Raw genomic sequence first — 24389 nt, forward strand, 5'->3', positions numbered from 1 at the left:
CAACACACACTGTAAATCGACCTTGGGTCAATTTGAGAAGCATGTTAATCATAATGCCGAGTTTATCAAATCGACCTTGGGATGATTTGATGAACATACACATAGAGATACTTAGATGATCACTCAAATACACAAACACGTCGATTTGTTCACTTCATGGATGTTTTTTATGACTCACACATTCCCTTCACGTCAATTTGTTCACTTCATGGATGTTTTTTATGATAATTCATTACACAAGCACATAAGCTTGTTCAAAAATACCCATGCACACTACAAATCGACCTTGGGTCGATTTGAGAAGTTGATTTTTCACAATGGGCAGGCTCATCAAATTGATCATGGTTCAATTCAATGAGCACTCATGCATATCTACCTAGCTAAGCACTCAGGCACATACACACACACACACACACATGTTCTAAGACATACTAAAACATGCTTCAAATCCACCTTGGGTTGATTTGAGAAGTGTTAGCATATGGTGTTGAACACAAGTCAAACACGTCCTAGGTCAATTTGATGATGACTCAAATGTCCAAAAACATGCTTAATGGCTAGGATTTTAAAATCAACCTTGGGTCAATTTGATGACACACACAATCAAAAGTGGCATGCCCATACACCATGCAAATGGACCTAAGGTCGATTTGCATTTCATGAATGTTGATGATCATTTGCATACATACAAATATACATTCTAAGAAAAACATATTCTAAACATTCTCCACACACTCGACACATACCAAATTGACACACCCATGCACACTTCTTATGGATCTTGGGTCAATTTAAGAAGGGATAGCTTAAAGTGTTTAACACAATTGCCATAGGTTGATTGGATGACCAAAGACATTGCAACCAATTTTCTTCTTTGTTATGTTCTGTATTAATAATATGCATGGATTGATGTATCATGTATCTATGCTTGATATAATTAAACTTTAGTAGCACTAATATTGTTTTAATGTGTAGGAATTCAATGGATACTCAGAAGGAGATGACACCCAAAAAATAAGATACCAAACCCATTAAACGAGAAGGAAAAGCCAACAAATGAGAAAACACACAAGATGGAAGGTTCATATAAAAATGTTAGCACATCAAAGCAGGAAAAGGTTTTAAAAGTAATTCATCTAAATGTTATGTTGATACTTGTGGAATGGATTATGATAAATGTTTGGGGGAGATTACCATGTTCACTAAAGGAGGGATAGGAAAGGGATGGCGTAGTATTGGCAAGGTAGTTGATATGCAAGAGGGTGTGGATAGTAAAGCAAATCCATGCATTGCTACTATGATAAATACAAAGAAAGGTGAAGAGGTAATCGTCAGGGTAACACTTGATAAATTTGAGGTTACAAGGATGATAGCAAGTTTAAGTAGTAAGCCAGATTCAATGAAAAATCTTGGTTGGGAGGTGCAGCTTGGTCGAAGCACATTGAGCGATTGTGGAATCAATTGCATGGCAGACATAATAATAGGGTTCAAGACTGTGGAAGAAAACATGAAGAAGAAAAAAGGAACCAAAATATCAAAAACATATAAAAATGAATAAGTAGATGGTCTGAGGAGTGGATTAAAAATGCATTGAGCAAGCAATACGAAGAGACCTACACCATTGGCTGTTCTAGTGACAAATATCTCACAAATATGATCACCTCATGCTATAAGCGACACGTTGGATTTAAATAACCACTTGATAAAAAGATGCCATGGACAATGTCTATAGTAGGAGCACATTTTGAATGCATAGATGTTTTAAATAAGTTGCCATGTGATGTTCTTTTGGGACTTGTTGTCCTCGACACGGTGTCTGAAGAAGAATTGCATCGATGGAGTCAAAATGACTTCTCTCTCTTATTCACACTCTTGGATTCAATTAATCAGCATGATCAATTTGTCCTTGTTGCATTTATCGAGGACTTAGAAGTCATCGGGATTTTAATTGAATGTGCAAAACAACAAAATTGGAATACCATATAGCATGGGGTTCATATGGTAGAAATGCCAATTGGACATCTCACCAAAACATGGTACTTCATGTCTTCTTTTACAAAGGGGATGATTACAATCGTGGCCAATTCATGCCATCAAACTGTGAACCTAATCTCTCTAGGTAGAAATAGAGAATGTAGAAGAAAGATGGAATGTGAAATATGTTGATTGTTTGATTGATTCATACTGTCATGATGAACACCATGTTGTAGATGTATTCATAGGTGGGGTTGCCACTCAAGCAACTCTCTTTAAAAAAAGAAGATGTCTAGCCCTCACAAAATCAGAAGGTGAAGTGGGAGATTTAAAGCAATGTGTGCACATGTTATTGAGGTTGATGAGTCTCTGAAGGTGTGGATGGGACTAGACATTCCTACAGACAGGGCATCCATCGAGGCAACTCCAATAACAAGTGTTGAGCTTTTGAAATAGATATACAATGAAGCAAAGAAACCTCTTCCAACATCTCCAAGTAGTTCAAATGATGGACATAGAGGTAATGATACAAGAGACTTAGTATAGAGGACTCAGACAATGATGATATATGAAATATTTGACATTTATTTTTGGTACATCTGAGGATTTCTATTTTTTCTTAATTAGATTGATATTAGTTGTTGTTATTGCTTTATGTTTGATTTGCATATGTTAGCATAGTCTTTTTAAATCGAATGTTAAACTTTAATTATGTGTTGTAAACTTAATTTTTCAATGATATGAAGAGCACCATGGAAGGCACATAATCCTTCCACCCCTAGATTGCTTTATTTTAAACGACATAATTTATTTGATAGTTTTTTCAATATATACAAACTTATATTATATTTGATATGGGTACTTGACATGCACTTTTCAATTAATAACTACTCTGAAGAGAAAAGTGAGTTTAGCATTCCTTGTGCATGTTTTCAGGTCATGGTATGAGATTGGCACCACTGCCATTCTCCACAGAGATTGACACAAATCCATATGATCTCTGCACATGTGAGTTTAGGCTTCTCAATGCCATTTCTTAGGGCCTAATAAGAGATTGGCACCACTGCCATTCTCCACTTGTACAAATGTTTACCCTACTATTCTAGGAGGGGTATTCCAGTGATCATAGGAGATTGGTGTCCTATTCCATTCCACATGTGAGTTTGATGATCTCAATGTCATTATGTAGTTGCCAGCATGAGATTGGCATCACTGCCATTCTCCCCTAGTGGTAATCTAGACAAATTGAACCTATAGATTGACATTCCACTAATTTTATTGATTGCAGTAGGATAATGGCAAAAGTGCCAATGCACATGTGAGTTTAGGATTCCTTGTGCATGTTTTCAGGTCATGGTATGAGATTGGCACCACTGCCATTCTCCACTGTACAAATGTTCACCCTACTATTCTAGGAGGGGTATTCCAGTGATCATAGGAGAGTGGTGTCCGATTCCAATCCACATGTGAGTTTTATGATCTCAGAGATTGACACAATTCCATATGATCTCTACACAGCAAAGACACTGATCGCTACATAGAAGAATGCACATGTGAGTTTAGGATTCCTTGTGCATGTTTTCAGGTCATGGTATGAGATTGGCACCACTGCCATTCTCCATTGGTGGCATTCTCCACAGAGATTGACACAATTCTATATGATCTCTACACATGTGAGTTTAGGCTTCTCAATGCCATTTCTTAGGGCCTAATAAGAGATTGGCACCACTGCCATTCTCCACTTGTACAAATGTTTACCCTACTATTCTAGGGGGGTATTCCAGTGATCATAGGAGAGTGGTGTCCTATTCCATTCCACATGTGAGTTTCATGATCTCAGTGTCATTATGTAGTTGCCAGCATGAGATTGGCATCACTGCCATTCTCCGCTAGTGGTAGTCTAGACAAACTGAACCTATAGATTGACATTCCACTAATTTTATTGGCTGCAGTAGGATAATGGCAAAAGTGCCAATGCACATGTGAGTTTAGGATTCCTTGTGCATGTTTTCAGGTCATGGTATGAGATTGGCACCACTGCCATTCTCCACTGGTGGCATTCTCCACAGAGATTGACACAATTCCATATGATCTCTACACAGCGGAGACAGTGATCACTACATAGAAGAATGGACATGTGAGTTTAGGCTTCTCAATGACATTTCTTAGGGCCTAATAAGAGATTGGCACCACTGCCATTCTCCACTTGTACAAATGTTTACCCTACTATTCTAGGAGGGGTATTCCACTGATCATAGGAGAGTGGTGTCCTATTCCATTCCACATGTGAGTTTGATGATCTCAGTGTCATTATGTAGTTGCCAGCATGAGATTGGCATCAATGCCATTCTCCGCTAGTGGTAATCTAGACAAATTGAACCTATAGATAGACATTCCACTAATTTTATTGGTTGTAGTAGGATAATGGCAAAAGTGCCAATGCACATGTGAGTTTAGGATTCATTGTGTTTGTTTTCAGGTCATGGTATGAGATTGGCACCACTGCCATTCTCCAGTTGTATAAATGTTTACCCTACTATTCTAGGAGGGGTATTCCAGTGATCATAGGAGAGTGGTGTCCGATTCCAATCCACATGTGAGTTTTATGATCTCAGAGATTGACACAATTCCATATGATCTCTACACAGCGGAGACAGTGATCACTACATAGAAGAAAGCACATGTGAGTTTAGGATTCCTTGTGCATGTTTCCATGTCATGGTATGAGATTGGCACCACTGCCATTCTCCACTGGTGGCATTCTCCACAGAGATTGACACAATTCCATATGATCTCTGCACATGTGAGTTTAGGCTTCTCAATGCCATTTCTTAGAGCCTAATAAGAGATTGGCACCACTGCCATTCTCCACTTGTACAAATGTTTACCCTACTATTCTAGGGGGGTATTCCAGTGATCATAGGAGAGTGGTGTCCTATTCCATTCCATAGGTGAGTTTGATGATCTCAGTGTCATTATGTAGTTGCAAGCATGAGATTGGCATCACTGCCATTCTCCGCTAGTGGTAATATAGACAAACTGAACCTATAGATTAACATTCCACTTTAAATTTTATTGGCTATAGTAGGATAATGGCAAAAGTGCCAATGCACATGTGAGTTTAGGATTCCTTGTGCATATTTTCAGGTCATGGTATGAGATTGGCACCACTGCCATTCTCCACTGGTGGCATTCGCCACAGAGATTGACACAATTCCATATGATCTCTACACAGCGGAGACAGTGATCACTACATAGAACAATGCACATGTGAGTTTAGGCTTCTCAATGACATTTCTTAGGGCCTAATAAGAGATTGGCACCACTGCCATTCTCCACTTGTACAAATGTTTACCCTACTATTCTAGGAGGGGTATTCCAGTGATCATAGGAGAGTGGTGTCCTATTCCATTCCACATGTGAGTTTGATGATCTCAGTGTCATTATGTAGTTGCCAGCATGAGATTGGCATCAATGCCATTCTCCGCTAGTGGTAATCTAGACAAATTGAACCTATAGATTGACATTTCACTAATTTTATTGGTTGCAGTAGGATAATGGCAAAAGTGCCAATGCACATGTGAGTTTAGGATTCATTGTGTTTGTTTTCATGTCATGGTATGAGATTGGCACCACTGCCATTCTCCACTTGTACAAATGTTTACCCTACTATTCTAGGAGGGGTATTCCAGTGATCATAGAAGAGTGGTGTCCGATTCCAATCCACATGTGAGTTTTATGATCTCAGAGATTGATACAATTCCATATGATCTCTACACAGCGGAGACAATGATCACTACATAGAGGAATGCATATGTGAGTTTAGGATTCCTTGTGCATGTTTTCATGTCATGCTATGAGATTGGCACCACTGCCATTCTCCACTTGTGGCATTCTCCACAGAGATTGACACAATTCCATATGATCTCTGCACATGTTAGTTTAGGCTTCTCAATGACATTTCTTAGGGCCCAATAAGAGATTGGCATCACTTCAATTCTCCACTGGTGGCATTCTCCACAGAGATTGACACAATTCCATATGATCTCTGCACATGTGAGTTTAGGCTTCTCAATTCCATTTCTTAGGGCCTAATAGTACAAATGTTTACCCTACTATTCTAGGGGGGTATTCCAGTGATCATAGGAGAGTGGTGTCCTATTCCAATCCACATGTGAGTTTCATGATCTCAATGTCATTATGTAGTTGCCAGCATGAGATTGGCATCACTGCCATTCTCCGCTAGTGGTAGTCTAGAGAAACTGAACCTATATATTGACATTCCACTAATTTTATTGGCTGCAGTACGATAATGGCAAAAGTGCCAATGCACATGTGAGTTTAGGATTCCTTGTGCATGTTTTCAAGTCATGGTATGAGATTGGCACCACTGCCATTCTTCATTGGTGGCATTCTCCAGAGAGATTGACACAATTCCATATGATCTCTACACAGCGGAGACAGTGATCACTACATAGAAGAATGCACATGTGAGTTTAGGCTTCTCAATGACATTTCTTAGGGCCTAATAAGAGATTGGCACCACTGCCATTCTCCACTTGTACAAATGTTTACCCTACTATTCTAGGAGGGGTATTCCACTGATCATAGGAGAGTGGTGTCCTAATCCATTCCACATGTGAGTTTGATGATCTCAGTGTCATTATGTAGTTGCCAGCATGAGATTGGCATCAATGCCATTCTCCGCTAGTGGTAATCTAGACAAACTGAACATATAGATTGACATTCCACTAATTTTATTGGCTGTAGTAGGATAGTGGCAAAAGTGCCAATGCACATGTGAATTTAGGATTCCTTGTGCATGTTTTCAGGTCATGGTATGAGATTGGCACCACTGCCATTCTCCACTTGTAAAAATGTTTACCCTACTATTCTAGGAGGGGTATTCCAGTGATCATAGGAGAGTGGTGTCCGATTCCAATCCACATGTGAGTTTTATAATCTCAGAGATTGACACAATTCCATATGATCTCTACACAGCGGAGACAGTGATCACTACATAGAAGAATGCACATGCGAGTTTAGGATTCCTTGTGCATGTTTTCAGGTCATGGTATGAGATTGGCAACACTGCCATTCTCCACTGGTGGCATTCTCCACGGAGATTGACACAATTCCATATGATCTCTGCACATGTGAGTTTAGGCTTCTCAATGACATTTCTTAGGGCCTAATAAGAGATTGGCATCACTTCAATTCTCCACTAGTGGTAGTCTAGATAAACTCAACTTGTAGATTGACATTCCACAAATTTTATTGGCTGTAGTAGTATAATGGCAAAAGTGCCAATGCACATGTGAGTTTAGGATTCCTTGTGCCATTTTTAAGGTCTTGGTATGAGATTGGCACCACTGCCATTCTCCACTGGTGGAATTCTCCACAGAGATCGACACAATTCCATATGATATCTACACAGCGGAGATAGTGATCACTACATAGAAGAATGCACATGTGAGTTTGATGGTCTCAGTGTCATTATGTAGGTGCCACCATGAGTTTGGCATCACTCCCATTCTCCACTAGTGGTAGTCTAGACAAACTAAACCTATAGATTGACATTCCAAGCCCTAATAAGAGATTGACACAATTCCATATGATCTCTACACAACAGAGACAGTGATCACTACATAGAAGAATGCACATGTGAGTTTAGGCTTCTCAATGCCATTTCTTAGGGCATAATAAGAGATTGAAAAACTGAACCTATAGATTGACATTCCACTAATTTTATTGGATGCAGTAGGATAATGGCAAAAGTGCCAATGCACATGTGAGTTTAGGATTCCTTGTGCATGTTTTCAGGTCATGGTATGAGATTGGCACCACTGCCATTCTCCACTGGTGGCATTCTCCATAGAGATTGACACAATTCCATATGATCTCTACACAGCGGAGACAATGATCACTACATAGAAGAATGCACATGTGAGTTTAGGCTTCTCAATGCCATTTCTTAGGGCCTAATAAGAGATTGGCACCACTGCCATTCTCCACTTGTACAAATGTTTATCATACTATTCTAGGAGGGGTATTCCAGTGATCATAGGAGAGTAGTGTCCGATTCCAATCCACATGTGAGTTTGATGATCTCAGTGTCATTATGTAGGTGCCACCATGAGTTTGGCATCACTGCCATTCTTCACTAGTGGTAGTCTAGACAAACTAAACGTATAGATTGACATTCTAGGGCCTAATAAGAGATTGACACAATTCCATATGATCTCTACATAGCGAAGACAGTGATCACTATATAGAAGAATGCACATGTGAGTTCAGGATTCTCAATGCCATTTCTTAGTGCCAGCATGAGTTTGGCATCACTGCCATTCTCCGCTAGTGGTAATCTAGACAAACTAAACCTATAGATTGACATTCCACTAATTTTATTGGCTGCAGTAGGATAATGGCAAAAGTGCCAATGCACATAAGAGTTTAGGATTCCTTGTGCATGTTATCAGGTCATGGTATGAGATTGGCACCACTGCCATTCTCCATTGGTGGCATTCTCCACAGAGATTAACACAATTCCATATGATCTCTGCACAGCGGAGACAGTGATCACTACATAGAAGAATGCACATGTGAAATTAGGCTTCTCAATGTGATTTCTTAGGGCCTAATAAGAGATTGGCACCACTGCCATTCTCCACTTGTACAAATGTTTATCTTACTATTCTAGGAGGGGTATTACAGTGATCATAGGAGAGTGGTGTCCGATTCCAATCCGCATGTGAGTTTAATGATCTTAGAGATTGACACAATTCCATATGATCTCTACACAGCAGAGACAGTGATCACTAGATAGAAGAATGCACATGTGAGTTTAGGATTCCTTGTGCACCACTGCCATTCTCCACTGGTGGCATTCTATAATGGCAAAAGTGCCAATCCACATGTGAGTTTAGGATTCCTTGTGCATGTTTTCAGGTCATGGTATGAGATAGGCACCACTGCCATTCTCCAGAGAGATTGACACAATTCCATATGATCTCTACACAGCGGAGACAGTGATCACTACATAGAAGAATGCACATGTGAGTGTAGGCTTCTCAATGCCATTTCTTAGGGCCTAATAAGAGATTGGCACAACTGCCATTCTCCACTTGTACAAATGTTCACCCTACTATTCTAGGAGGGGTATTCCAGTGATCATAGAGAGTGGTGTCCGATTGCAATCCACATGTGAGTTTGATGAACTCAGTGTCATTATGTAGGTGCCAGCATGAGTTTGGCATCACTGCCATTCTCCACTAGTGGTAGTCTAGACAAACTAAACCTATAGATTGACATTCGAGGGCCTAATAAGAGATTGACACAATTCCATATGATCTCTACACAGCGGAGACAGTAACCACTACATAGAAGATTGCACATGTGAGTTTAGGCTTCTCAATGCCATTTCTTAGGGCCTAATAAGAGATTGGCACCACTGCCTTTCTCCGCTAGTGGTAATCTAAATGAACTAAACCTATAGATTGACATTCCACTAATTTTATTGGCTGCAGTAGGATAATGGCAAAAGTGCCAATGCATATGTGAGTTTAGGATTCCTTGTGCATGTTTTCAGGTCATGGTATGAGATTGGCACCACTGCCATTCTTTACTGGTGGCATTCTCCACAGAGATTGACACAATTCCATATGATCTCTGCACATGTGAGTTTCGGCTTCTCCACAGAGATTGACACAATTCCATATGATCTCTACACAACGGAGACAGTGATCACTACATAGAAGAACATGTGAGTTTAGGATTCCTTGTGCACCACTGCCATTCTCCATTGGTGGCATTCTATAATGGCAAAAGTGCCAATCCACATGTGAGTTTAGGATTCCTTGTGCATGTTTTCAGGTCATGGTATGAGATTGGCACCACTGCCATTCTCCACTGGTGGCATTCTCCACAGAGATTGACACTAATCCATATGATCTCTACACAGCGGAGACAGTGATCACTACATAGAAGAATGCACATGTGAGTTTAGGCTTCTCAATGCCATTTATTAGGGCCTAATAAGAGATTGGCACCATAGCATGAGATTGGCATCACTGCCATTCTCCGATAGTGGTAATCTAGACAAACTGAACCTATAGATTGACATTCCATTAATTTTATTGGCCATGTGAGTTTAGGCTTCTCAATGACATTTCTTAGGGCCTAATAAGAGTTTAGGATTCCTTGTGCACATGTGATCTCTACACAGTGGAGACAGTGATCACTACATAGAAGAATGCACATGTGAGTTTAGGCTTCTCAATGCCATTTCTTAGGGCCTAATAAGAGATTGGCACCACTTCCATTCTCCACTTGTACAAATGCTCACCCTACTATTCTAGGAGGGGTATTCCAGTGACCATAGGAGAGTGGTGTCCGATTCCAATCCACATGTGAGTTTGATGATCTCAGAGATTGACACAATTCCCCTTCTTCTACATGTGAGTTTAGGATTCCATATGATCTCTACACAGCGGAGATAGTGATCACTACATAGAAGAATGCACATGTGAGTTTAGGATTCCTTGTGCATGTTTTCAGGTCATGGTATGAGATTGGCACCACTGCCATTCTCCACTGGTGGCATTCTCCATAGAGATTGACACAATCCATATGATCTCTGCACATGTGAGTTTAGGCTTCTCAATGCCATTTCTTAGGGCCTAATAAGAGATTGGCACCACTTGTACAAATGTTTAACCCATTGATGGCATTCTCCACAGAGATTGACATAATTCCATATGATCTCTGCACAGCGGAGACAGTGATCACTACATAGAAGAATGGACATGTTATTTTGAGGCTTCTCAATGCCATTTCTTAGGGCCTAATAAGAGATTGGCACCACTGCCATTCTCCACTTGTACAAATGTTCACCCTACTATTCTAGGAGGGGTATTCCAGTGATCATAGGAGAGTGGTGTCCGATTCCAAACCACATGTGAGTTTGATGAACTCAGAGATTGACACAATTCCATATGATCTCTACACAGTGGAGACAGTGATCTCTACATAGAAGAATGCACATGTGAGTTTAGCATTCCTTGTGCATGTTTTCAGGTCATGGTATGAGATTGGCACCACTGCCATTCTCCACTGGTGGCATTCTCCATAGAGATTGACACAATTCCATCTGATCTCTACAGAGCGGAGATAGTGATCACTACATAGAAGAATGCACATGTGAGTTTAGGCTTCTCAATGACAAATGTTTACCCTACTATTCTAGGAGGGGTATTCCTATGATCATAGGAGAGTGGTGTCCGATTCCATTCCACATGTGAGTTTGATGATCTCAGTGTCATTATGTACGTGCCAGCGTGAGTTTGGCATCACTGCCATTCTCCACTAGTGGTAGTCTAGACAAACTAAACCTATAGATTGACATTCTAGGGCCTAATAAGAGATTGACACAATTCCATATGATCTCTACATAGCGGAGAGTGTGATCACTACATAGAAGAATGCGCATGTGAGTTTAGGCTTCTCAATGCCATTTCTTAGGGCCTAATAAGAGATTGGCACCACTGCCATTCTCCGCTAGTGGTAATCTAGACAAACTAAACCTATAGATTGACATTCCACTAATTTTATTGGCTGCAGTAGGATAATGGCAAAAGTGCCAATGCACATGTGAGTTTAGGATTCCTTGTGCATGTTATCAGGTCATGGTATGAGATTGGCACCACTGCCATTCTCCATTGGTGGAATTCTCCACAGAGACTGACACAATTCCATATGATCTCTGCACAGCGGAGACAGTGATCACTACATAGAAGAATGGACATGTGAGTTTAGGCTTCTCAATGCCATTTCTGAGGGCCTAATAAGAGATTGGCACCACTGCCATTCTCCACTAATAAGAGATTGACATTCCACTAATTTTATTGGCATCACTGCCATTCTCCACTAGTGGTTGTCTAGACAAACTAAACCTATAGATTGACATTCCAGGGCCTAATAAGAGATTGACACAATTCCATATGATCTCTACACAGCGGAGATAGTGATCACTACATAGAAGAATGCACATGTGAGTTTAGGCTTCTCAATGCCATTTCTTAGGGCCTAATAAGAGATTGGCACCACTGCCATTCTCCGCTAGTGGTAATGTAGACAAACTAAACCTATAGAATGACATTCCACTAATTTTATTGGCTGCAGTAGGATAATGGCAAAAGTGCCAATGCACATGTGAGTTTAGGATTCCTTGTACATGTTTTCAGGTCATGGTATGAGATTGGCACCACTGCCATTCTCCACTGGTGGCATTCTCCATAGAGATTGACACAATTCCATATGATCTTTGCACATGTGAGTTTAGGCTTCTCCACAGAGATTGACACAATTCCATATGATCTCTACACAGCGGAGACAGTAATCACTACATAGAAGAATGCACATGTGAGTTTAGGATTCCTGGTGCACCACTGCCATTCTCCACTGGTGGCATTCTATAATGGCAAAAGTGCCAATCCACATGTGAGTTTAGGATTCCTTGTGCATGTTTTCAGGTCATGGTATGAGATTGGCACCACTGCCATTTTCCACTGGTGGCATTCTCCATAGAGATTGACACAAATCCATATAATCTCTACACAGCGGAGACAGTGATCACTACATAGAAGAATGCACATGTGAGTTTAGGCTTCTCAATGCCATTTATTAGGGCCTAATAAGAGATTGGCACCACAGCATGAGATTGGCATCACTGCCATTCTCCGATAGTGATAATCTAGACAAACTGAACCTATAGATTGACATTCTATTAATTTTATTGGCCATGTGAGTTTAGGCTTCTCAATGACATTTCTTAGGGCCTAATAAGAGTTTAGGATTCCTTGTGCACATGTGATCTCTACACAGCGGAGATAGTGATCACTACATAGAAGAATGCACATGTGAGTTTAGGCTTCTCAATGCCATTTCTTAGGGCCTAATAAGATATTGGCACCACTGCCATTCTCCACTTGTACAAATGTTCACCCTACTATTCTAGGAGGGGTATTCCAGTGATCATAGGAGAGTGGTGTCCGATTTCAATCCACATGTGAGTTTGATGATCTCAGAGATTGACACAATTCCCCTTCTTCTACATGTGAGTTTAGGATTCCATATGATCTCTACACAGCGAAGACAGTGATCACTACATAGAAGAATGCACATGTGAGTTTAGGATTCCTTGTGCATGTTTTCAGGTCATGGTATGAGATTGGCACCACTGCCATTCTCCACTGGTGGCATTCTCCATAGAGATTGACACAATTCCATATGATCTCTACACATGTGAGTTTAGGCTTCTCAATGCCATCTCTTAGGGCCTAATAAGAGATTGGCACCACTGCCATTCTCCACTTGTACAAATGTTTACCCTACTATTCTAGGAGGGTATTCCAGTGATCATAGGAGAGTGGTGACCTATTCCATTCCACATGTGAGTTTGATGATCTCAATGTCTTTATGTACTTGCCATCATGAGATTGGCATCACTGCCATTCTCCGCTAGTGGTAATCTAGACAAACTGAACCTATAGATTGACATTCCACTAATTTTATTGGCTGCAGTAGGATAATGGCAAAAGTGCCAATGCATATGTGAGTTTAGGATTCCTTGTGCATGTTTTCAGGTCATGGTATGAGATTGGCACCACTGCCATTCTCCACTTGTACAAATGTTTACCCTACTATTCTAGTGATCATAGGAGAGTGGTGAACATTTGTACACAGCGGAGGCAGTGATCACTACATAGAAGAATGCACATGTGAGTTTAGGCTTCTCCACTAGTGGTAATCTAGACAAACTAAACCTATAGATTGACATTCCACTGATTTTATTGGCTGCACATGTGAGTTTAGGCTTCACAGTGCCATTTTCTAGGGCCTAATAAGAGATTGGCACCACGGCCATTCTCCGCTGGTACAAATGTTTACCCTAATATTCTAGGAGGAGTATTCCAAGGATCATAGGAGAATGGTGCCCGATTCGAATCCACATGTGAGTCTGAGGATCTCAGTGTCATTATGTAGTTGCCTGCATGTGATTGGCATCACTTCAATTCTCCATTGGTGGCAGTCTAGATAAACTAAACTTGTAGATTGACATTCCACAAATTTTATTGGGTGCAGTAGTATAATGGCAAAAGTGCCAATGTACATGTGAGTTTAGGATTCCTTGTGCCATTTTTAAGGTCTTGGTATGAGATTGGCACCACTGCCATTCTCCACTGGTGGCATTCTCCACAAAGATTGACACAAATCCATTCTCCAGTGGTGCCAATCTCTTATTAGGCCCTAGAAAATGGCATTGAGAAGCATGCACATGTGAGTTTAGGCTTCTCAATGCCATTTTCTAGGGCCTAATAATAGATTGGCACCCTGCCATTCTCCACTTGTAGAAATGTTTACCCTACTATTCTAGGTGGGGTATTCCAGTGATCATAGGGGAATGGTGTCCGATTCCAATCCACATGTGAGTTTGTTGATCTTAGTGTCATTATGTAGGTGCCTGCATGAGATTGGCATCACTGCCATTCTCCACTAGTGGTAATCTAGACAAACTAAACCTATAGATTGACATTCCACTAATTTTATTGGCTGCAGTAGGATAATGGCAAAAGTGTTAATGCACATGTGAGTTTAGGATTCCTTGTGCATGTTTTAGAGAATGGCACCACTGCCATTCTCCACCGGTGGAACATAGAAGAATGGCATGTGAGTTTAGGCTTCTCAGTGCCATTTTCTAGGGCCCAATAAGAGATTGGCACCACTACCATTCTCCCTTGGTACAGTTGTTTACCCTAATATTATAGGAGGGGTATTCCAGTGATCATAGCAGAATGGTGCCAAGTTCCAATACACATGTGAGTTTGGGGATCTAAGTTCCATTATGTAGATCCCAGTGGAAATCTGCACAAACTCAACATGTAGATTGGCATTCCATTGATTTTATTGGTAGTGTATCATTGATATTTTTATTTTGGTACCAAATCTTACACATAAATCTTGACTAGTGTTGCAAGTCTTTCAATTTATCTCAAGGGATATTGGCACTAGTGTCACTCTCAAGGACTTCTTATGAGGTCTTGGAGAATGGCACTGGTGCCATTCTCCATTTAAAGTTAGAATTTCAATCTCTAAATTTGCCATTCAATCATGAAAATCAAAATGGAGATTAAAGTTTAACTTGAAATCAAAATTTGAAAACTAGAATTTTGGCTTTGAAATACAATTTCAAACAGAATAATTTGAATTTGAATTTAAATTTAATATTGGAGAGAATGCCATATGTGCCACTCTATATATCCAAAATTCAAAAGGGAACAATGGCGGGAAGAGCTATATTTCAAAATTTTATTTATCTCAAGGGATATTGGCACTAGTGCCACTCTCACGGACTTCTTATGAGGTCTTGGAGAATGGCACTGGTGCCATTCTCCATTTAAAATTAGAATTTCAATCTCTAAATTTGCCATTCAATCATGAAAATCAAAATTGAGATTGAAGTTTAACTTGAAATCAAATTTTGAAAACTAGAATTTAGGTTTTGAAATACAATTTCAAAAGAATAATTTCAATTTGAAATACAAATTGAAATTAAAAATATCAATATGAATTTGAATTTAAATTTAATATTGGAGAGAATGGCATAAGTACCACTCTATATATCCAAAATTCAAAAGGGAACAATGGCGGGAAGAGCTATATTTCAAAATTTGAATTATTTAGTAGTTTCAAACTATCACTTATAACTTTCAAATCTACATTTCAGACAAATCAAGACCTTTTCTCTCATTTCAATTGATGCCTTTCCCTCATTCACTTTCTATTCATTCCAAACAAATTGGAGAGGAGTCTCAGAGTTTTACTCACCATAGCTCGCATGGAGAGTCTTGAGGCAGGGGCAGAATCGAGCATCCAAGAAGGCAACCAACGGCTCAACAGCCTGAACTCCACCGGAGCTGCGAAGTTGATGGAGCTGGAAGGAAACCACACACTTGACGCTCAATTAGTTTGATAGCTTCCTCTTTAATTTTCAGATTTTTTGCTTTCTTTCTTGCAATTTGGCTTCCTCCTCCACCATCGACGCAACAAGATAACAAGAGGGTTGAAAGAAAGAGAGGAGAGATATGCCCGTGATGGACTCAGACTACTCAATGCACTTGATCCAAGACTCGCTACTACGAACGAAGCGCCGATTACTTGTAGTAGCGATTGGAACGGAAGGCAACCAGATTACTTGTAGTAGCGATTGGAACGCTGATTACTTGTAGTAGCAATTGGAACACCGATTACTTGTAGTAGCGATTGGAACGGAGGCGTCCACGAAGCGCTCCTTGAGTCTATGCTCAGACTCTGTGAGAGCCTTGAGGAAAAGATACGCTTGAGGAAAAGCTTGACGAAAAGCTACGAGCACGAGGAAAAGCACGAGGAAAAGCTACGCGCACGAGGGCTTAAGGAAAAGCTACGTGCACGAGGAATCTATGATTGAGGAAAAGCTACGAAAAGCCAAGAGATTGTGCGCACGAGGAGATCCACAGCAGCACGGCATGCGAGGCGATCAACATAGGGCAACGAGCGAAATGAAAGAGAAGGTACTAGGGTTTTTCAATTTTTTACCTTCATTAGTTTAACCTTTTGCATTTCGTTAAAAAACAAATTTAACACGTTTAATATATCCTACCTATGCACTTTTTTTTAATGTAACCTATTAAAATCACTGTCATTAAACTAGGATCTAAGAATCCTCCCTACACCCTTCTCAAGGGATATTAAAATTGGCTTATGATCATAAAACAAGAAGGACATTAAAGTAGTGGTGTCAGCCAAAATCCTTCTAGAGAAATAAGCAAGGACGGCGAGATATACGAAGTTAGAGATGTGTCATTGAGCTTCAAGTATACACTTGGGCTCCATAAACCACACAAGGCTCTAGAAGCCTCTTGTAATAGGCCTTGACAAGAACTACAGTCTTTTCAAGAGCATAAGAATGTACTTCAATAACTACTTAGCTTTTAATAAGTTCTCATTGGAGTTTAGAATGCAAGCTTCAAGAGCAACACATAAAAATATAGTCAATGTTGTCTAGACATACTCATAGTGATGTAGTAGTCATCTTTGTGCAAATTCACAAACCTCTGCCTCTCTCTCTCTCTCATAGAAGGGAATTCCACACACAAATCCTATCAAACATAAATTTCAAACAACAAGAAAATGAGTTCCTAGGGGGCTCCTACAATCAAGCTCTAGAGCTCTCAAATATAAATGGGAACTATACTACTCAAAGAAATGGTGAAGATGGGCAATGTTGTAGAGGGAGGGCTTTGGAGCATAACAAAACCAAGGGCTTACAAGAGAGAGACACTATAGGGGGGTGAAGAACACCATGGGTTGATATAAAGATAGGGGTGAGAGAGAGGGGACAAGATGACTAATTGTACACTACATTAGAAAATGAAGATGAGGGTAAATATACATCTTAGTGGATAATGACTATTCCTTATAATCCACATGTTGAGGATAATAGTGCAATTTAACACTTTTTAAACAATTTATGGCTAGGTTGCAATGAAAGGTTAGCTGTGTCAAGAGGGCAAATCTATTTGAAGGGCACTTATCGAGATTGTCAATGGCTTGACCATAAAATTTAAGCCGCTGCATTAGGACAATCTAGTTGGTTGTGCACAAAGCCTTTCTATAAGCCTTGCGATGTTATGACTCATGTGCTACTATATTTCCAAATTCTTATTGAGGTGAACTTCCTCCTTTGACAAGACTAATATACACAACCTAACTAGTTTATCGCTTGATACAACTCCCATAAAGATACATGTTATGAAAACTTTATAATTATTTCTACTAAATGAAATGCAAGCATGACCACTTGTGAAGTTCATTAGTTACTTTGGCATAGTAGAGAGAGAATGAGAAGTGCTTGAGAAGGTGAACATAGAAGTTGTCCACGGAAGACAACAATGGCTTGAGGATGATTTCCTTAAAGAGTGCTTCTTAAGAAATTGATGGGCTAGGGGTTTAAGGATGATAATTCTAAAACATTAAGCATCTAGATCAAGTAGATTAAGGACATAATTCAAGTGCACCTTTATTCAAAAGGAGTTACTCTCACAGGCGCACCATGGGCACCACCCACGCATCATGGATGGGCAAGATTGCCCGCCCCATCCAACCCATGGCACAGATGCATTCAATGCACCATAGAGGGACTTAGGCAACTCTAGTGTGAAAACAACATAAGCATTCAAGCTGCCAAGTTAAGGGCACTTCAGCCTACAGAGGGGCACGTCTGAGCTGAGGTCAAAGCCACAAAGAGAGAGAGAGAGAGAGAGAGAGAGAGAGAGAGAGAGAGAGAGAGAGAGAGAGAGAGACAGAGTGCAACGAAATGTACAGGAGAATATTGTATTGGGCGGTAAGTTTACCTCTTGAGTCAAGGCAGCAAGGACGGCGAGATATACGAAAAGCAAAATTTTACATTACTTGGACCTTGATCAAGAAAAACATACTCTAACATAACAATTTGTAACTTAACCAACCTAGCATAACCAAACTAACGAGAATAAACTCACATAACGAGCTATTGATCTCTACTAGATCACACACACACACACACACACACACACACACACATTTTTCCCAAAAAAAAAAATCACACGCACATGCACACATCTCCCTAACTCTAGCCCCATTACCTCTACAATGTTACCAACATCTTACACCCATTTTCTATTTGGCCTTGTTACCCTACAAACACACACACACACACACACACATACACACACACACACACACACACACACACACACACATCAGAGTCATCACCTCCTATGTCAAATGAGAGTCAAAATATGCACTCGATGTCACCCAAGGCACATGTTTGGTGACCTCTCTCTTATTAACCCCCTTTTTTTATTTTATTGTTTTACTTTTATATTAACCCCCCCCGCCCCCCCCCCCCCCCCACACAGTTCCATTCTTCACACTTTCAATATTATGTTACCTAACCTACCCCTACCCCCCAACCCCACATGTAAAATTTCCTAATTCCCCTACTCCGTGTTTCTCATCTTTTGGTTTTCTTCCCCCTCTTATTTGTTAATCACCTATTTATGTATTTATTTATTTATTTATTTTATACTATAGGCCGAATCCCTAATTTTTTCTTAATATTCGAACCCTAATTCTTTCTTACAACTTCATATAGGGGTTTTACCCTCCCTTTTCTCTTATTTTAAGTACACTCTCACACAAATTTTCGTGTCCCCCCTTCCTCCCTTCTTTTTTCGATTGGAAAGTATTGACTTCATTATGTCTAAAAGCATTATTGGCATTATTTTCATGTATTTTCTATGGTTTTGGGCAAATAATTATGCTCTTAGGATTATGGTCTTTCTTATATTTATGGACTTTTCAATATCACTCTTGGTAATCAAACTTAATTTTTTTCTTTTACTATGTTTCCTTTTTTGTGTGGCATTTAAGGCTAATTAATTACAATTGTCTTAGATCCCATTATTTTCTTTCTAATGTATTTTTATTTCCCAAGCACTAACCTTTTTTTCAGCCATTCATTTAGATTGTTTACTTTAGTTTTCCTTTTACCTTTGTGCTTGTTAATTCTTTTTACCACCAAATGGCTTTGTTACCCCCTTAAACCCAACCCTACCACTAACCTACAACTCTACCCCTTTATCCTTTCCCACTATCCCTTACCCTTCGACACATGGTGTGGCGTTGTGCGCCACCTATCGTGGTTCCTTTTTTTAATCCTGGCATGTGCATTGTTCGTAACGGTGTTCAGAGCCTTTGCCACCTTTCTCTCCTGCTCTTCATTCAGCTACCTCTCCTTTAGGAAGTCCTGGTACTTACTTTGTTGTCTCGTCCACGGGTCACTAGCTCTTCCTTTCTCTACGCCTCACCTTTGTAAGCTTCCTCATCATGTATTATATATTCCGCCATTGCGACGTCTAGTCACAAAGACTGTGTGTTCCATACTCCTTGAGTTCGATCGACACAACCCGGATGAGTTCTTTTGCTTCCTTGGCTTCATTCGTTCAGGTTGTTAACCTCCCTTTGTAGCGTTTTCGCTTCTCCTTCGACCAGGCTGCCGCACGTCGACCAGGCTCCCTCACAGCTTGTTGGTTTCCATTTACAAAGAGTTACACAGCTCCCTTGTCTCTCTTTAACACCTTCAAAGTCCTTTATCTTCTCTCGTGATAGCCACCCTTTATTCCGTTGGCTTCTCACGCAGCTTTGCCAATTGCCTCCCTCTCTTGAAGTTCGTGACCTTGGTGTCCTCCTCGTAGCTCTTAGACAACTTGTTGGTGACTTTATTGGTTCTTGCTTTTACCTGTGTAGAAGCTAGCTTGCTCTTGCTCTTTGGTTCTGCTTCTCTTGCTCATGACCTCCCGTTTGCCCTCACAAAGTCGCTCTCTTCTCTAATCGTCGCTCGGCGACAGGTTCAAGGTTGCCACACATTTTGCTTCGCAACAACTACCAGCACTTTGGTGGTTCTCACTGTAGGCAGCTTGGGTATCCATTAGCAGCTTGCATGGCCTCTTTGCTAGAGTCATCCCTTTATGTAACTATGATGTTCTTAGACCTAGTTTGTTTGGATGGTGGCAGGTAAGTGGGCCCTGACCTCGAAACCTGGACTACCTGAGGATTCAACATCTTTTTTCAATATTGTGTTTTTCAAACTCAATATTGTTACAAATTCTTAATTTTGGTGGAAATTTTTGCAAACCAGTTGTTGCATTTTTCAACTTCGATATCCAAACATTTTTTCCTTATATGTTCCCCTTTTCATACTTTTTATACAATTGATGGAATTAATTATAGGGCTCAATTATTGATGGAAATTTTTAATCTAAACACACACTTTGATTTCTCAACTAGCCTTTGGTCGAGGGCTAGTTCCATACAGTTAATTTACATCCATTGGATAATTCTTTAAATAGCATGGATAATCCCTAGTCTTTTTGTGATCCACCTTATTTGTTACTAACTTTTATATCTATTTTGTAGAAGTGGTTTACGCATTTACTACTGGCATCATTTTTCCATTTTGACACTTATCATATAGATCAACTTTTATTCACTTATTATCAGTAGGTGGGGAGTAAGTTCCACATGGCGGGCTTACTCCCCACCATGTGATCTCAACACACACACACACACACACACACACACACACACACACACACACACACACACACACACACACACACAACACACACACACACACACACACACACAATAATTTTGATTAGTAAATGTATCTCACACATACAGACACTTATTCCTTCTCACACACAATAATTTTAATTAGTAAATGTATCCCCGTGAAATCTCCCCTTTACACTATCTTTTTAACCATGTAAGTCGACCTTGACCATGGAGCTTGGATTACTGGATGGATTCAACACTTATTTAATAACGATTTGGCTGTAATAATACATTTGAAATTAATCCATATTGGAAATTTTCATGTATTTATTCTCTATATCTGAACAATTTCTAATTAGTGTTTTTAAACTTTTCTATTACTGAATCAATTGTATGGTTCATTTATTGATGGGATTATTAAGTCCACACACACACACACACACACACACAAGGGGGAGTGTTTATGACACCTATCTTCCCAACCAAAGTTAAGCAAGTTCTTATGTTGGATGGTGGCATCGATGTAAACTCTCCTCTTCAATATAAGTGACGCTTGCTAGGACTTACCCAAGCTCAACTTTTTGCAATTTTTGAAAAATCATTTTGACAAAATTACCTACCTGTTGTTAACTCTTTATAGTTATTAATTGGGGTTCACCTACTTGTCCAAACTATTCCTTTAATTCAATAAGTTTCTCTTTCTATTCCATCGTCTTCACTCTTTTGTCATTTCACTATGTCAAGGGGTCTTGTCTTGTCTTCCATACACATAAGCTTTTTCCCACATTTCTTCTAGACAGTTGCACATAGTGCACTTAAGTCATTAAGTCCTCTCTTGGCTTCTTAACTCCTTTTATTAAACTTTTTCTTTACTTATTTTTTCCCATCAAATGTTTCACTCACGACTCCCTCTCCTGCTCCCTCCCAAGTGGTACTTTCTTGTTTTCAACAACCTAAGTCCTTTGCCTTTATTAGAACTCATGACCTCGAATCTCTTGCTAAAAATTCTCTATTACTCATCAAAACTCTCTCTCTCAATGATTGGATTAAACTCCTAAAGCTCTATTGTAGTGAAAGTGAAAGTGACAGTGCCCTTGCCAGACTTCAAAGAGTTACCTCAAACCTTGCTGCCATAGATCTCAATGATACCAATTCCTTAAATGACTATCATTCTATCATCCATGGTCTTGCAAACGACATCCTTGTTCTCAATTATGCATTTTCCCTCCCTATCCCCACTGGTCTAGCCCTTCTAATAGCAATTTTCATAGCTTCATCAACCTTGATCTCTTATCCCCTGAAGATTAATCCTCCTTTCAAACCCTCTCCCAATCTCCCTTGTTTCCTCTCAAACCTCTTGATAGTAGGGAGCTCAAAATTTTTGCTTCTTATGTGCCCCTTATTCCTCCCAGACACATCGAAATGAAAGTTCCTTCTATCGACAATCATAAGATTTGGTGCCCAGACAACCTCAGCTTTCTAGCACCATTTTCCATCAAGTCCCTTACTTTCCTTTGCAGCCTCTTATCTAAAGAGGTTGCAAGGAAGATGCCTATCAAGGCCGTCAACATCTTAACTCAAACATTAGGGGATAATTGGGGTCTCAAAAGGGCCTCATAAGGAACAGATTAGTGAAAGATTAGTTCTCATAATCCAATCCTATGTGAAGGGGGCCATAATGGAGGCTAAGGTGGTTTTGGTAGCCTATACATGGTTTTGAAAAAAATTATGATGGAATGGCAAAGAGTCGCATTAGATTAAATAAAAATGTGCTGTGAAACTAGTGAAATTGGCCTACACTTTGATTTATAAGAAGCTATGCATAGAACTTGAACACAAAAGCAATGGCCATCCATCACTAACAAGACACTCTTAGGTCTCCATCCTCATTGTGGATACCATCTATAACCTCTACTCACCAATTTGAGATTCACCTCAGTCTAACATCCACTATGCCATTTGTTATGTTGAGCTTCATTAATGGACTTCCTCCATTATCACCACCAAAAGGTGGTGGAAACATAGCATGGCATGTGCTAGCCTCCTCCTCATCTTATCACCACACATGATCTTGTCAACATCCTTACATTATCTCCTTAGATTTGTGATACACTGTGGATTAGCCACCTACCACATGATAAATAAAGTCAGTCTCTCCAATAAAAATAGCTACCACATCATCACTATCCAAAAAACTACCATGTCATCTTATCGCCATGTAAGCAAGGTGGCATCATCACTACCACATGTGCATTCTAGCTCAATAATGCCACCTTAACATGTCATGTGGTACATATACCACATTGTTACTAACGCCTCAACACGCCACATCATCATCATTTTCATATCTTCAATGTGACACTTAAGGACATATTCTCCTTTCTAAGCATACTTTGCCTACTTGAACATGAAGTACATTTCCATGTCTTATGTGCTTGCTAGGAACAGTGCTCCACAAGCACACATTTGCATGTGCACATAATTTCCATGTCATTATTTCCATCGCATATTACAATGCAACGTGCAATTCAAAAAAAATGATTTTGCTTAAGCATAGTGCTCCACGCGCATACAATTCAATGTCATGATTGTGCCTAGCAAACCAAATTTTTTGAATTGCACCATGTCATTATTTGCAGTGCATATTGCTCTATCCATTGGAATTCGAAATTTTCAATTTGATTTGATAATAGCCTTAGTGGATGGTTAGACTAGCTTAAGCCTCAGGTCACCTTAGAGAACACAACTCTAAAAAATCCAAACAATATAGACTAATTGGGGCATCTATTCTCTGTGACATCTATTAGATAGATAGATAGACAGGTAGATGCCCATTCCAAGAGCTTGAAATCACCATGCATTGTAATATGAAATTTTAAATTAGATTTGATAGTAGCCTTAGCATATGGTTAGGATTGCTTAAGCCTCTAGGTTTGCCTAGAGAACCAATTCCACAAAAAATAATATAACTAATTGGGGCATATAGTCTCCATGAATTTTGTTATGTGGATAAAAAGATGCATGTTTTGAGAGCTTGCAATCAACTAATGTAGATGCCCATATCTTGGTCAATTTGCATCCATCTTGAATCCAATTTGATCCATAGTTTCAAACACTAAAAGAAAATCATATTAAAAAATAAATCGATGCCAAAAAGCATATTTTGGGCATCATTATTCATGAAAGTTGTTGCACTAGTCGAGAGCCAATGTTTAGTTATT

This window comes from Dipteris shenzhenensis, chromosome 9 (assembly GCF_047967505.1).
Source record: "Dipteris shenzhenensis isolate YYH24624 ecotype China chromosome 9, Dip_SZ_1.0, whole genome shotgun sequence".
Lineage (NCBI taxonomy): Eukaryota > Viridiplantae > Streptophyta > Polypodiopsida > Gleicheniales > Dipteridaceae > Dipteris > Dipteris shenzhenensis.